The 18,344-nt window shown below is 36.0% G+C and overlaps 1 pseudogene; it reads left to right on the forward strand.

The window, feature by feature from the left end:
- Positions 1-18,344, forward strand: part of LOC125118035 (extended synaptotagmin-2-like) — a 77,277-nt pseudogene that overhangs the window by 16,603 nt on the left and 42,330 nt on the right.

The raw sequence follows: 18,344 nt of genomic DNA on the forward strand, positions 1-18,344 counted from the left end.
ATTCCTCAGTACCTATCCCAGCTCTCTTCACCATAGAGTATTACCTGACACAGGAGGGTGCCTCTAGGACCTTGCTCCAGTCCATTCAGACTAATCATTGTTTTTGATATATAGGTTGTCAATATTTTTTGTTATCAATTTAAACTTCTTCAAATAAACACAGTTATTTTTAATATATTTATCTCCATGTATTAATTCTAGCTCTTTCCATAAATCATCTCTCCTGTTAATATTATTTCCTTTCATGTATTTTTAGAGAACCATGTGGTCTATTTGCTGTGTCTCATTATTAAGTGTGTCTGAAGAAAACATAGCTCCTTTAATCTTTCCCTGCCAATCAGTCCCTCCCGAATCGTCAGTCATGTCTACAGCTTCTCTCTGACTTCCTTCCCTGTGTCCTCTTCATTCTGAGCCTCTGATGGCCTTGCACTGACTCGGACATCCTAGGTGCCATCTCATCAAAGGCACGTAGTTCCATGACACAGTGTCTTTCAGAACACTCCTGGAAATAACAGTGGCCCATTTCAGTTACATATCATATTGCAAAACCATATCTAATATGATAAAAGCTCATCCTCACATACGCCTTATTATCCAATCTTACACAGAACCACATTTCACATGTCTGAAGCCAAAAATAATATATGATGGTGGACAGTGTGTCACTTCCAGGAAGTATTCCCAAACTGACCAGAAAAGAGCTAACCACTTGCCCTTATCTTACCTTGCCTGGACTTGAATTGCAAATAGTTTTTCTTCTCAGGCTTCCATTAATTATATACCCCCTCAACACACACACACACACACACACACACACACACACACACACACCTAAGATGTGCTTCCTATGATTGTTCAATATGTAAACACATCCCTGTCCAGGAATCTTCTTCACATTGGAACTTACCCAAGTGTCTTCCAATTACTTTCACTTAAACTACAAGAATATGTCATTTATTTCAAGGATTCTAGTATAAATGTGTCAATAAATATTTTTTATGTGAGAGAGTCTAAGAAAGAGAGAAATAAAGAAAGAAAAAGAAAAAGAAGAAATCTTCATCTTATCTTTATATTTACTCTTAGGGGCATCCTAGATCATGAGCATACTTAAATGTGCAGATTCCTGGGCCTTTTGACCTAGGCTAGGGAAGTTTGAACATGAGGCAGGTAATTCCTAGCATCAAATGAATCCCCAGCTCTTACTACCAGTCTCCATTCTATTCAGAATGAGGCAATAAGAACCAATTAAAGGACTGATCCTGGTTCCATCTAGATAAGAGTGGAAGAGGATCACCTTGTGGATGGGTTTATCATGAAAAATTATACTTGGATTAACTACCACTGAAAATGAACAAGACCCAGTAGGCCCTCTCAGATCATATAATGAAGAGAGAAGTGTAATCCTTGAAAAAGCAGCTAGCTGTAGTGAAAATAGTCCGAGCATTGGATCAGAGAGATACAAGTTCAAATGCTGTGTTGGATATTTAGTAGCTATGTAAATATGAACATGTTGCTTAACCTCTCTGAGCCTTGGTTTCTTCATTTATAAAATTGTGCTAATAATAACTTACTCAGAGAGTCATTGTGCTTATTAAATAAGATGATGTTTATAAAGCACCTAGTATGGTTCCTCAAACATTTTAATCACTCAATATATGGTAACTATTATTACTATATCCTAGATAGTGGTATATTCTGCTTACTCAAATCAAACAGGAGTTTCATTATGCTGGAATCATGGTGCCTGTGGAAAGATGACAATTCCTACTTCTTTCACCAGCACTGTATTTTGCTTAGGAACAGGAAAAAATTCTAAGTCATCCTTAGGACAACCCAATGTGTGTCTTTCTGCTGCTGAAGAACACAGTTTCTCACAGAACTGGAAGGACTGAGAGTTGAAAATAAGTTACCGGGATAATAAATACTTTTAATCCCTTAATTTTGCCTGAGGAAGAGAAGGTCAAGCAGTGACATCACAACAGCATATCAGTATAAAATTTTTGAGGCAGTGACATGCTCTTCAGCAAGTCAGCTGGGACATGAAAGCACACAGTGAAAAGAACACAATAAACTAGGTTTGAGACCTGGAGCTGCAAAATTTTTGGCAAATGACTTTATCCCAAAGGACCAGTTTTCAAATGTAAAACTGGACAAGATAGCTATAAGAAATGTTATATCTGTGCATTATTTTAATATAAAGCCTCTCATGTAATTCTAATATCTCCTTCTAGATCTAACTTTCTATTATCCTAAAAAGAAATGATGCTAAATGAAGGTAGAAAGAATCAATACACAGGCAGGGATGGCATTCAGTATGTGGAATCCATTGGATTAAGCAGAGGCTGATGTGAAATATCCTCACCAAAGGGGATGAAAGACATGTAGGTCTGAACCGTCAAGGTGAATAAGGCTCTGAGGTGTAGACAAAATTACTCTAGCAAGTTCTCCTGGCCAAGGGCCTCCATGAATTCCATAATTCTTTCAAAGATTAGGTCTCAGTTCCCAAGGACTGAGAGGTAAGAGCCTAGAATGAGAAATCCTCTTGCTTGTGAGTTAAGGCATGTAAGCAGGCTACCCTAAGACATGACATTTCCTAAATGCTGTAATATGTCATCCACTCAGGCCTTGCAAGCACCAGAGATAATGTCAGCAGGAGACTGCTCCTCAAGTCCTCCCCACAAGGAAACAGGTGAAGCTATCACAAAATATATGAACTCTATTCACTTAAGAGTAATGGCCTTGCTCTGAGTGAGCTTTCCCTAACATATTCTCATGTCTTTCTTAATCTTTCCTTCTCTCAACAATGCCAGCCAAGCCTAAGGAAAGAGAAGCAACAGGGGGATCAGACAGTAAGGTCTTGAGCATCAGAACTAGGTCACTTCTCAGAGACCTGTTGCAGAAGACCCTTTCCATCTAGTTATGACCTGGACAGGGAGGGCACATTGGACATTAGCAGGACTGGAGATCCAAAATATTACCCAAAGTCAAGGCCTAATTTACTTTCTCCCTTGCTGATGTGACTGCTTTCTGCTTGCCTGTTCACAGTTCTGTGGAGGGCTCAAGGCAGCATCAAAGGATAAATAAAAACATGTGTTCAATTTGGGCTCAACCTTCCTGGAAATACTTTAAGTAGATTCTGCCAGAGGGATATTCTAGTGATTCAGCCCAATCCAGATATGAGAACTCCGGAGAAGAAAAAAGGAGAAGCTTAAACTGGGGTTTGCCTCATTCTTCTTCTTTCTCATTTTGATATACAGGTACGAATCCTAAATTTCCAGGGTTGGTAGAAGGACTCAATAAGACAACAGATGTAAATAATTTTCCTAGCCTGGTGCATGATAGGGGCTCAATGAATATTTATTCTCTCCTCTACTCATTGAACAAGACAGACATTGTGTATAGTTTCCAATAGAGCAGGGAGAGTTTTATAATTGCTATAGCATTAAAATTAGAATTGGTCTTAGAATTATACATAGAATAATGTCTCATACCAAATAGGCGCTCAATACTTATATGTGGGTTGACTTACTGACCTAGGTTCTACTCTTAACTTACGTAATCTTGGGCAAGTCACTTATAACTCCAGGCTTCAATTTTCTTATCTGAAAAATTATGACAATAATTCATGCCAAAATTACTCTACAAAACTCTTCAGGGCCACATTATAAAATGCATATGGAAGATCTGCACACTTTCTAGGAGTAATTATTGTTGCATTTAGAGAATATATGTCAAATAATTTCCCTAAAAGATGGTATAAACGTGAGATATACTGACTTAACTAGGGTTATATAGAGGGAGAGGAGAAGGAAAGGACAGCAAGGATGGTTCAACATATGCAGATCAATCAGCATCATACATCACATTAACAAAAAAAAAGTCAAAAATCATATGATCATCTCAATAGACGCAGAAAAAGCATGTGACAAAGTCCATCATCCATTCATGATCAAGACCCTCGCCAAAGTGGGTATAGAGGGAACATTCCTGAATATAATCAAAGCCATTTATGATAAACCCACAGCAAATATAATCCTCAATGGGGAAAAACTGAAATCTCACTCCAATCTGGAACAAGACAGGGATGCCCACTCTCACCACTGCTCTTCAACATAGTTTCGGAAGTCCTAGCCACAGCAATTAGACACACAAAAGAAATAAAAGGCATCCATATAGGAAGAGAAGAGATCAAACTGTCACTGTATGCAGAAGACATGATACTAGACATAGAAAACCCGAAGGACTCAACCCCAAAACTACTTGAACTGATTAATAAATTCAGCAAAGTAGCAGGATATAAGATTAACATTCAGAAATCAGTTGCATTTCTGTATACCAGCAATGAAATTTTAGAAATGGAATACAAATACACGATACCTTTTAAAATTGCACCTCACAAAATCAAATACCTCAGAATACACCTGACCAAGGAGGTAAAGGACCTATATGCCAAGAAGTATAAAACTTTCATCAAAGAAATCAAAGAAGATGTAAAGAAATGGAAAGATACTCCATGTTCCTGGATTGGGAAAATCAATATTGTAAAAATGGCCATACTCCCCAAAGCAATCTACAGATTCAATGCAATCCCTAGCAAATTACCCATGACATTTTTCACAGAACTAGAACAAACAATCCAAACATTTATATGGAACCACAAAACACCCAGAATCGCCAAAGCAATCCTGAGAAACAAAAACCAAGCAGGAGGCATAACTCCCCCAGACTTCAAGAAATATTACAAAGCCGCAGTCATCAAAACAGTGTGGTACTGGTATCAAAACAGACAGACAGACCAATGGAACAGAATAGAGAACCCAGAAAAAAACCCTGACACCTGTGGTCAATTAATCTTTGACAAGGGAGGCAAGAACATAAAATGGGAAAATGAAAGTCTATTCAGCAAGCCTTGCTGGGAAACCTGGACAGCTGCATGCAAAGCAATGAAACTAGAACACACCCTCACACCATGCACAAAAATACACTCCAAATGGCTGAAAGACTTAAATATATGACAGGACACCATCCAACTCCTAGAAGAAAACATAGGCAAAACACTCTCTGACATCAACATCATGACTATTTTCTCAGGTCAGTCTCCCAAAGCAATAGAAATTAGAGCAAAAATAAACCCATGGGACCTAATTGAACTGAAAAGCTTTTGCACAGCAAAGGAAACCAAAAAGAAACCAAAAAGACACCTTCCAGAATGGGAGAAAATAGTTTCAAATGATGAAACGGACAAGGGCTTAATCTCTAGAATATATAAACAACTTATACAACCCAACAGCAAAAAAGCCAATCAATCAATGGAAAAATGGGCAAAAGAACTGAATAGACATTTCTCCAAAGAAGATATACAGATGGCCAACAAGCACATGAAAAAATGCTCAACATCGCTGATTAAAGAGAAATGCAAATTAAAACAACCATGAGATACCACCTCACACCAGTCAGAATGGCCATCATTAATAAATCCACAAATAACAAGTGCTGGAGGGGGTGTGGAGAAAAGGGAACCCTGCTGCATTGTTGGTGGGAATGTAAACTGGTACAGCCACTATGGAGAACAGTTTGGAGATATCTTAGAAATCTATCCATAGAACTTCCATATGACTCCACAATCCCACTCTTGGGCATATGCCCAGACAAAACTCTATTTAAAAGAGACACATGCACCCGCATGTTCATTGCAGCACTATTCACAATAGCCAGGACATGGAAGCCACCCAAATGTCCATCGACAGATGATTGGATTCGGAAGAGATGGTATATATACACAATGGAATACGACTTGGCCATAAAAAAGAATGACACGATGCCATTTGCAGCAACATGGATGGAACTAGAGACTCTCATCCTGAGTGAAATGAGCCAGAAAGACAAAGACAAATACCATATGATGTCACTTATAACTGGAATCTAATATCCAGCACAAATGAACATCTCCACAGAAAAGAAAATCATGGACTTGGAGAAGAGACTTGTAGCTGCCTGATGGGAGGGGGAGGGGGAGGCAGTGGGAGGGATGGGGAGCTTGGGCTTATCAGACACAACTTAGAATAGATTTACAAGGAGATCCTGCTGAGTAGCATTGAGAACTTTGTCTAGATACTCATGTTGCAACAGAACAAAAGGAGGGGAAAAAATGTATTTGTAATGTATACATGTAAGGATAACTTGATCCCCTTGCTGTACCGTGGGAAAGTAAAAAAATTTAAAAATTAAAAAATTGAAAAAAAGATAGGACAGCCAGGAAAAGCTAATCAAAGACAATCTGAAGTTTTTAACATCAATTTCATTAGAAAGGTAATGGAGGATACTTATATTTTACTAAGGATAAAAAGTAATCCCAAATAGAGATATGCCATTCTCCTTCCTCATGAGAAGTTTTCCTCAAACATTAGAGTAAATGTAGCACAGTGGTAATAGCACATATTCTATAAACAGATGTCCTAAATTGAAATCTAGGTCCTGTCTTATACCTTATATGTTATCCTGGGCAAGTTACTGGACTCTCTGTAACTTTGTTTCTTTATCTGAAGTTATTTCTCCTGTCTTGCAAAGCATCCTATTTCTGGCTCCTCTCAAAAAAAAGTGTCATCCTCAGAACTAGAGCTGCAATTGGAGAGCAAAATCAAAGATCAAGGAGATAGGAGAAGTAGAAAGTAATGCGTCAAACCAGGACAGGTCAGCGACATTACATACGATAATTTTCCACTTAATAAAACTCTACATCAGGCCTTAAATTGAACCCTATCTCACAGCCAACAACACAGAACACAATACACCTTGGAAATCATCATTCTAATGTTTCATCACATTATTTGACAAACAAGGAAAATGGGCCCACTGAACATAAACCTAGTGATTAAACAGCAAAGCTGGGATGCATTTCACTCTAATTTGCTGTGCACCCATGCTATCTCAGGCACTTTATTATCTTCTTGAATGTTTTATTTTATTTTCAGGATAGCCCTTTGAGGTAGGTATTAGATGGAAAGGCAAATAGATCCACTTTTTACAGATGAACAACTGAGACTCGAAGATTATTAGAGATAGAGAAAAGCCTCAGGCCACTCAATCATCATACACATTTCCTCCTTTCCAGAGATATATGCTCTCTGCCACATCTTAATGTCTCAAGGAGGAAAGAATATTGAGAGAAGTGACCAGGTGAGCTTTTTCCATGAGTGTCTGTAGAAGACAATCTTATAGAAAGCTCCTGAAATTCATAGCTGTGAACTATATCACTGAGAAGGCCCTCATTTGCACCCTCCCTTATCTAATGCATGTGCAGCAGACTGTCAGAATTGTTTCTATGACTAGCACAAACCATGCTTACACCCTAGTTCAGCAGTTCTCAGGTATGTTCCAAGGGGAAACTGCATCAGAATCACCTGAGAAGCTTATAAAACATACAAATTCTTGTGCACATCCCATATCTACTGAATATGAATTTCACTGGGTGTGGTGGTGAGGGAAGAGAGACTAAGAATCTGTATATTTAAAAACTGTACCAATTGCTCTAATGAATATTACAGTGTGACAGCCATTCCTTTAGAATATAATCTCTGCTACCTTTCTCAAGCAATGACTGAGTAGATGAAGTGGAAATGCAATTATTTAATAATATATGAAATATTTACTGATAATATAAACTAGGTTCTGTTAAATACATAAGACATCGTCCCCACTCTAAAGGGGCTCATGGTCTAAGTTGGTGAGAGACATAATGAAAATATAGTGGGATAAGCGCTAAGGCAGTGGTTGGCACAAAGATAAAGGTGACCTAAACTTACATAGATGGAATTAAGTAATGCTTCCTGGAGGAATATGCCTGAGATTCTCTTAAATAATGAGTAGGAGAGAATTAAGGCATATGAAGAAAATGTTCCAGGCAGAGAGATAAGCTGTAAAGTTCTAAAACTGATATTTAGTCTGATCAGATAATAGACTATGCCTGTAACATTAACAAAAAAATGTGGCAATTATTTCTATTATCCTGACTAGTACCATGTAACCAGTGTCAGAAAGAAGAGTAACCTTAAGAAATCAAGAGACCCTAGGTTGGACTCTCGGCTCTGCCACTTTGATAATACTTGACCTTGAACAAAACATTTTTCTCTTGTCCTCAATATGCACATCTGTAAGGCAATATTTCATTCCTTAATTCAACAAATATATACTGATCACCTATTAAATATCGGGCTTTGTGCTAGGTGCTGAAGAGACAGTGATAAACAATAAAGGCCAGTAGTGGTGAAGTCAAACAAGTTACAATAACAAAGTATGATGATTACTCTAAAAGAAAGGGATTTGAGGAATAGATGGCAGTATGTTACAATGGGCACAACATTGATTTCATCCAATGAGGAAACTGGATATAAAAATCTTCTAAAGCCATCAGTATGCAAATGAAAAATATTTCATTAGAATATCTATTAGAAGTATGGAGGAGAGCTGAATCATCACACATCTCAACTTTTTAAACCCATACACTCTACATGTATCTTAACTCTTGGTTGTCTCCATATCAAGATAATTTTGTAGTAATTTACTTTTAGGAAGTATTTCAAATATATTTCTTCAAATTATACACATCCTGTCTATTGAGATTCACCCCCCTACTATAAAGAATTCCTAATATCATAATACTCTTCTTAGGGGAAATATAAATGAAATCCTGACACAAGCTCTTGGACCAAGGATATAGAATCATAATTCTAATACAGGTGCTCCTGGGAGAAAAATCTTTTACCCTTTTTGGGCCTCAGTTTCCCCATCCATAAATGTTAATTAAGCTCTACCACATGATGTCCTGTGTTTTTTACAGCACTGCCTTTTGGTAAAGGCCTTTGCTTCAAGTGGCATGGTGAATGGTGTATTACAGCTACATGTATGAAAGGGTAAGATATCTGCTATCTGTGCTAAGTAAGAGGGGCATCAGTCCAGGACTGGCCTCTGCTTTGGAATTTTCAGGCAAGCCCAAAATGTTTGGCATTGATTAATCAGTGAACCTCATGCTAGTTTTCTCTATGGTAATCCAAGAAGGGAGAAAGAAAGGAAGCTTGTCTCTAGGCATGTTCTCTTGTATCATGTCCGTCATAACTCAGATGACTTGACCTAACAGAAAACTTCAAAGGGCCATCACATACAGAACAAGTCAGTTTAGCAATGCTGAGTGTGCATACCAGGGATCTGAGAACACAGAGGAATGAAAACTATTGGGCATTTGATTCTCACTCTGTGCTAAGTTCTTCACAGAAACAGGTTTGGTTAACTTTTTTTCATAAATCAGAACTTGGAAAGATTAATTTGATCATTTACTCAGCAGTTATTCATTCAGCATCTGCTATTTTCCAGACACAGTTTTGATTACTGAAAATATAATAGTGAACAACTCAGACATCCCTTCAATCATAAATATATAGCAGAAAAAGAAAATAAATAACAAAACACATAAGCAAATAATTAAATGTTAAATATCAATAAAAATACAGGGGAAAATGAAGTAATGAACATGAAGTAAGCCAGGGGTAGATTACATGGTTTGATTGGGAAAGGTCTCTCTAGGGAGAGAATGTTGAAGCTGAGACTTGAAAATATAAGGCAAAATCAGTCATGCTAAGAGTTCCAGAAATGAGGAATTTGAAGTGCACAGGCCCTAAGGTAGAAAGGAGTTTTTGTATATAAGGATCAGAAGGAATACAAGTACATCTGGAGAGATCTCAGCGAAGGGGAGAGCATTTTGAAATGCAGTCAAAGCATAGGCAATTCAGGACTTTGTGAGCTAATATAAAGACCATGGCTTTTATACCCAAAGCAAAGGTTGAAATGCCACTATAAGGTTTTAAACAGAGATGTGCTAGGTTCTGAATTCCATTTATGAGAAGTCACACTGAAAGTAAGTGGTGGAGCTAGAATTCAAAGTCAGATATTCCTCTCTTTAAGCATTCTCAGGTCCTATCTCAAAAAGGCATTGCCTAACTCAAGACATGCCCCAGGAGAGAGACCAAGCAGAATGCTTTGTGGACAAGAATTAAAGGAGCAAATAGACTCTTTCTTTACCTAGATTGGGAAGGCTTCTTGGGTTGTATATGTGTGTATATGTGTATTAAGGATGTAGGGGGAAGGATATAAGAAGTTTCTTAATTAAAAAAAAGAGGCTGGGTAGACTAAGAGAAGCATAAAGGCCAGTTTGAGAGAAAACAATCAGGCTTCAAATTCCTGATCTGCCAATCACTAGCTATGTGACGTTTGGCTTCTTTGCACATAATCTCAGTGTTATCAGCAGTTAAATGGAAATAATAATTTCAACCATATGTCAGAGTGCTTTAAGGGTCGTTTGAGAAAATATATGAATAATTCCAGTGCAGAGCTTTTCCTACTGGAGGTATTTAGAGTGTGTTAATTACATTGGCCTGCAAAGTTTTAAAGAAGGGAAGACAGATAAGACTGGAAAGAGAAGTTGTAGACAAGCAAGGGTACTTTCATTCCCAGGTGCAGTCAGGCCGAACCTCTTTCTGATAGGACATGTGACAAGATTTTTCAACACTGGTCTTCCTAGCATAGCTGAGGTACTTGTACAGGGGATAGAAGTCCTTCCCAGGATTTTTTTTTTGCATGGCACATGTTCTGCACAGCAGCAACCTCACCTGGTTGTTAAGGACAAAATTCAGAGACTGAGTTGGATCCAAACATCTGGGTTAAAATGCAGGTTATGATGACCCTGGGTAATAAAAGTTGCCATTTTCTGAACATCTCCGCTGGGCCAGGTTTTGAAACGCATTATTACTATTAAACTTCTGTGTTTGGTTTATTTCATTTAGCTTAATGTCCTTAAGATTCATCCATGTTGTCCCAAATGGCAACTCAATAGCAAAAATAAATAAATAACCTCACTAAAAAATGAGATGAGGGAGTTCCTGTTGTGGCTCAGTAGGTTATGAACCCGACTAGTATCCATGAGGATGCAGGTTCGATTCCTGGCCTCACTCAGTGCACTAAAGATCCAGCATTGCCATAAGCTGTGGTGTAGGTCACAGATGTGGCTTGGATCCGTGTTGCTGTGGCTGTGGCTTAGGTGGACACCTGCAGCTCTGATACAATCCCAGCCTGTGAACTTCTATATGCCACAGGTGTGGCCCTGAAAAAAGAAAGAGAGAGAGACAAAGAGAGACAGAGAGAGATGTGGACTTGAGTAAATATTTCTCAAAATTAAAAAATACATACAAATGACCAACAGGTATATGAAAATGTGCTCAACATCACTAATTATCAGAGAAATGCAAATCAATCCATAATACTATATCACTTCCTACCTGTTATTTTGATTGTTATAAAAAAGACAAGTGATAACAAGTATCAGACACAATATGCAGAAAACTCTTTTTCACTCTTTATGAGAATATAAATTTGTACACCCATTACGGAAAATTATATAAAGGTTCCTCAAAAAGTTTAAAATATAACTACTATATGATATAACAATGCCACTAATTGGTGTATATTTTAAGGAAAGGAAATCAGTATTTAGAGGAGGTATGTGAACCCCCATATTTGTTGTGCCATTTTTCACAGTAACCAAGATAAAGAAACAGCCTGTGTTTCTGTTAATGGACGAATGGATAAAGAAAATTATATCTATATCTATATATATATATTCTATCTATAGCTATAAATATAGAAATTACATATATAAACACATAGATTATTTTGAGACTTAATAAACTATCTTCTCATGTAGAACTCTAATAAATAAAATAGATAAGAGGATAAACAGAGAAGAAAAAAGAAACAAATTTGTGAACATATGGGAATTTAATCAGTGATAAAGGTTACATTCCAAATGACTGTAAATAATGATGAATAGGCTATTTAATAAAGATACTTGAACATTTACCTATTAACTTGGGGGGGGGGGCTTAGATATGTACAGAGTACAACATGCACTAAGATAAATAGTTGGATTAAAGATGACAAAATAACTGGGGTAAAGAAAAAAATATAAAAAATCCTGGAAGAAAAATAAAGAAGAAGAGTATTATAATCTTGGAGTGGGAAAATCTTCATAAAAAACATGAAAACCCAAGGGAAAACATTTGAAACAATAAATTTGACTACATAAACATTAAAACCAGAATTTCAAAAACAAGCAACAAACCAAAGACTCAAATTTCAATTATTCACAGAGAAATAATTAATATCTGGTAATAGGCATAGAGAGATTAGGAATTAGAAAATGTGATGAAAAAAGATAAATCTCAACTGAAATACCAACAAAACCATAAGGGAATACCACGAACAATTATGTACCAATAAATTGGGCAACCTAGAAGAAGTGGACAATTTTCTAGAAATATAGATCCCACCAAAACTGAATCAAGAAGAAACAAATAATTTGAACAGGTCAATCACTAGAAGTGAAATTGACTGTATAATTTAAAAAATCCCTACAAACAAAAGTCCAGGAACAGAAAGCTTCATAGGCAAATTCTAACAAACATACAAAGAAGAGTATACACTTGTCCCTCTTAAAATCTTCCAAAAGATTGAAGAGGAGGGAACAGTCCCAAAGATATTCTGTGAAGCCATGATCACCCTAATACAAAAACCAAAGATTCAACTAAAAAAGAAACTATCAAGCCACTATCTTTGATGATATAAATGCAAAAAAAATTCAGCAAAATTTTAGCAAACTTAATTTAACAACACATAAAAAAAGGTCATAAACCATGACCAAGTCAAGTTCATCCCAAGTTCACAAGGATGATTCAGTTAAAAACCACACAATCATTTCAATAGATGCATAAAAGTTATTTGACAAACTTCAAAACCATTCATAAAAACTCTTATCAAATTTGGTATAAAAGGAGCATATATCAACACATTAAAAGCCATTTAAAACAACCTTGGAGCAAATATAATATTCAATAGAGAAAAGCTGAAAGTCTTCCCGCTAAAATTTTTACTCACTATAGTATTAAGTTCTGACACAGCATCAGACAAGAAAAAAAAAAAAAAGATATCCAAATTTAAATGGAAGAGGTGAAGTTGTCACTCTATGCAGATAACATGATACTATGTATAGAAAATCCCAAGGACTCCACAGAGAAACTGATGAATGGATTGAGCAAAGTAGCAGGATACAAGATTAACATTCAGAAATTGGTTGCATTTTTGTATACTCACAATGAAATATCAGAAAAAGAATGGAAAAATACTTATTAAAATAACCACACAAAACATACTGACCAAGGAGGGGAAAGACTTTTAAGCTGATAACTATAAAATATTAATAAAGGGAATTAACAAGGATTCAAAGAAGTGGAAAGATAATACATGCTGTTGGATTGGAAGACCTAATATTGTTTGAATGGCCATACTACCCAAAGCAATCTACAGGTTTAATGTTATCCCTATCAAATTACTCATGACATTTTTCACAGTACTATAACAAATAATCCAAAAATTTATATGGGACAATAAAAGACCAAGAAATGCCAAGGTAATCCCAATAAGGGAAAAAGAAAACAAGGTAGTAGGCATAACTTCCAGACTTCAGACAACACTACAAAGCTACAGTAATCAAAACTGTGTGGTATTGGCACAAAACAAACATATAGATCAATGGAAGAGAATATGGAACTCTAAAATAAACCCAGACACCTATTGTCAATTAATCTTCAACAAAGGAGGCAAGAATTTAAAATGGGAAAAATATAGTCTCTTCTGAATATGTTGCTGGGAAAACTGGACAGCTGCATGTACATCAAAGAAATTATAACACATCCTCACACCATGCAAAAAATTAAGTCAAAATAGTTTAAAGACTTAAACATAAGACAACTAAAACTCCTATAAATAGACATAGGCAAAGAGTTCTCTGACATCAACCATACAAATATTTTCTTAGGCCAGTCTCCCAAGGCAATAAAAATAAAAGCAAAAATAAACTAATAGGACTTAGTCAAACTTACAACTTTAGAACAGCAAAGGAAACCATAAAAGAACACCTACAGAATAGGAGAAAGGGATTTCAAATAATGCATCTGACAGGGGCCTAATCTCCAAATTATACAAACAACTCATACTACTCAACCAAAAAACCCCAAACAATGCAATCAAAAAATGGACAGAAAACCTAAATGGAAGTTTCCCCAAAGAAGTCATAAGTATGGCCAGTAGGCACAGGAAAAGATATTCAACATCACTAATTTTTAGAGAAATTCAAATCAAAACTACAATGAGGTACCACCTCACACTGTTCCAAATGGCCATCATTAACAAGTCTACAAATAACAAATGCTAGAGAGGGTATGGAGAAAAGAGAACTCTCCTACAATGTTTATGGGAATGTAAATTGGTCCAATCACTATGAAAAACAGTATGGAGTTTCCTCAGAAAACTGAAATAAAATTACCACATAAGCCAGCAATCCCACTCCTGGGAATATATCTGAACAAAGCTATAAATCAAAAAAATACATCCACCCCAAAGTACATAGCAGCACATTTCACAAATGCTGAGATATGGCTATAACCTAAATTTCTATCAAGGGATGAATGGATTAAGGAAGATGTGGTACATATACACAATGGGACACTACCAGTCTTATAAAAGAATAAAATAATGTCATTTGCAGCAACATGGGTGGACATAGTGATTATCATACTAAGTGAGGTAAATCAGAAAGAGAAAGACAAACAGCATACAAGATCACTCATATGTGGAATGTAAAATATGGTATAAATTTATCTATATACAAAACAGAAATAGACTCATAGATATAGAGAACCAACTTGGGGTTGCCAAGGGAGAGAAGAGAGTGGGATTGATTGAGAATTTGGGGTTAACGGATGAAAACATTTACATTTAGAATACACGTTACTACTGTACAGCATAGGGAAACATATCTCCTGGGACAGACAATGATGGAAAATAATATAAATTAGAACATGTATATATATATATATATATATATGTGTGTGTGTGCATATATATATATATATATATGTGTGTGTGTGTGCATATATATATATATATATATATATATATATATATATATATATGACTTAGTCACTTTCCTGTACAGAAAAAATAGGCACAACATTGTAAATCAACTTTAATACAAAATTAAATTAAAACAAATTAAAAGAAAGGGACAAAGAGAAAAAAAGCAATTTATGGAAGAACAAATGCAAATTGCCAATATGAGAGACTCAAGTGAACTAGCGATCAAAAAAATGCAAATAAATTCAATGAGTTTATTTTTCTGCATGGTGTGAGGGTGTGTTCTAGTTTCATCGATTTGCATGCAGCTGTCCACGTTTCCCAGCAATGCTTGCTGAAAAGATTGTCTTTTCCTATTTTATGTTCTTGCTTCCTTTGTCAAAGATTAATTGACCATACGTGTCTGGGGTTCTTTCTGGGTTGTCTATTCTGTTCCATTGGTCTGCCTGTCTGTTTTGATACCAGTACCATACTGTCTTGATGACTGTGGCTTGTAATATTGCCTGAAGTCTGGGAGAGTGATGTCTCCTGCTTGGTTTTTGTTCCTCAGAATTGCTTTGGTGATTCTGGGTCTTTTATGGTTCCATATAAATTTTTGGATTGTTTGTTCTAATTCTGTAAAAAATGTCATGGGTAAATGATAGGGATTGCATTGAATCTGTAGATTGCTTTGGGTAGTATGGCCATTTTTACAATATTAATTGTTCCAACCCAGGAGCAAGGAATATCTTTTAATTTCTTTATATCTTCTTTCATTTCCTCGATTAGTGTTTTATAGTTCTCTGTATATAAGTCTTTTACCATCTTGGCCAGGTGTATTTGATTTTTGGGGGTACAATTGTAAAAGGTATTGTATTTTTGTATTCCTTTTCTAATATTTCATTGTTAATATACAGAAATGTGACTGATTTCTGAATGTTAATCTTATATTCTGCTACTTTGCTGACTTTGTTGAACAATTCAAGCAGTTTTTGTTTTGAGTCCTTAAGGATTTATATATGTAGTATCATGTCATCTGCATACAGTGAGAGTTTTACCTCTTCTCTTCCTATTTGGATCACTTTTATTTCTTTTGTTTGTCTGATTGCTGTGACTAGAATTTCCAATACTATGTTGAATAGCAGTGGTGAGAGTGGGCATCCTTGTCTTTTTCCACATGTTAGTGGGAAGGTTTTCAGCTTTTCTCCATTGAGTACTATATTTGCTGTGTGTTGGTCATAAATGGCTTTTCTTAGGTTAAGATATGTTCCCTCTATACCCACTTTGGTAAGAGTTTTGATCATGAATGGATGCTGGACATTGTCAAATGCTTTTTCTGCATCTATTGAGATGATAATGTGGTTTTTTACTTCCCTTTTGTTGATGTGGTATATGATGTTGATTTATTTGCATATGTTGAACCATCCTTGTGAACCTGGAATGAATTCCACCTGGTCGAGGTGTATCATCTTATTATATGTTGTTGGATTTGGTGGCTAATATTTTGTTGAGAATTTTTGTGTCTATATATATAGCATGAAAGATGTTGGCTTACAGTTTTCTTTTTTGGTGTTATCTTTGGTGTTGGAATTAGAGTGATGGTGGCATCATAGAATGACTTTGGGAGTGTTCCTTCTTCTTTACCCTTTTGAAAAAGTTTAAAGGAGGATGGGTATAAGTTCCTCTTTGTATGTTAGATAGAATTCACCTGTGAATCCAAGACACCATCAAACTCCTGGAAGAGAACATAGGCAAAACATTCTCTGACATCAACATTACAAATATTTTCTCAGGTCAGTCTCCCAAAGCAACAGAAATAAAAGCAAAAATAAATCAATGGGACCTAAGCAAACAGACAAGCTTTTGCATAGCAAAGGAAACCAAAAAGAAAACAAAAAGACAACTTATGGAATGGGAGAAAATAGTTTCAAATGATGCAATGGCCAAGGGCTTAATCTCTAAAATATTAAAATAACTTATACAATTCAACAGCAGAAAAGCCAACAACCCATTTGAAAAATGGGCAGAAGGCCTGAATAGACATTTCTCCAAAGAAGATATACAGATGGCCAACAAGCACATGAAAAAATGCTCAACATTACTGATTATTAGAGAAATGCAAATCAAAACTACCATGAGATACCACCTCACACCAGTCAGAATGGCCATCATTAATAAGTCCACAAATAATAAATCCTGGAGGGGGTGTGGAGAAAAGGGAACCCTCCTGCACTGTTGGTGGGAATGTAAACTGGTACAGCCACTATGGAGAACAGTTTGGAGATACCTTAGAAATCTATCCATAGAACTCCCATATGACCCAGCAATCCCATTCTTGAGCATACATCCAGATAAATTTTTCTTGATAAAGGCACATGTATTGTATGTTCATTGCAGGACAATTCACAATAGCCAAGACATGTATTCAACCCAAATGTCCATCAACATATGATTGGATTAAGAAGATGTGGTATATTTACACAATGGAATGCTCCTCAGCCATAAAAAAGAATAAAATAATGCCATTTGCAGTAACACAGATGGAACTAGAGACTCTCATACTGAGTGAAGTAAGTCAGAAAGAGAAAGACAAATTCCATATGCTATCACTCATATCTGGAATCTAATATACTGCACAAATGAAACTTTCCGCAGAATAGAAAATCATGTACTTGGAGAATAGTCTTGTGGTTACCAAGCGGGAGGGGCAAGAGTGGGATGGACTGGGAGCTTGGGGTTAATAGATGCAGACTATTTCCTTTGGAATGGATTAGCAATGAAATCCTGCTGTATAGTACTGGGAACTATGTCTAGTCACCTATGATGGAACATGACAATGTGATAAAAATAATGTATACATGTATGTGTAACTGGGTCACCATGATACTGTAGACCAAAAAAAAAGAGGTAAATTTTTAAAAAATCAACAATGAAATATTATTTTCTCTGAATCATATTGGCAAATATTTCTAAGAATATATTGCTTAGTGGGTGAGCATATAGGAAAGGAAAGCCCACTCACAGTTTTGTAAATTGATACAGCACTTTTTGGATGGATATCAAGTTGGAAGAATGAAATTATGTGAATGATCATAATATATGTTGATATTTTTTCTCTGAGAATCTATTCTATGGAAGAATTTCAACATGTGCACAGATATATTCTGGGATATTACCTGTAATACTGTAACCGAAAAATATTCCGACAAATTAAATACCAATTACCTGAAAACTTATTACATACAGTCAAATAATGGAATATAATGCAGCCCTACATGAATGTAAAGCAGCTCAATATATACCATGTGGGAATAATTTCCCTTATGAGTAAAGAAGAGAAGTACAGAACA

This window comes from Phacochoerus africanus, chromosome X (genome assembly GCF_016906955.1).
Source record: "Phacochoerus africanus isolate WHEZ1 chromosome X, ROS_Pafr_v1, whole genome shotgun sequence".
In the NCBI taxonomy this organism is placed as follows: domain Eukaryota; kingdom Metazoa; phylum Chordata; class Mammalia; order Artiodactyla; family Suidae; genus Phacochoerus; species Phacochoerus africanus.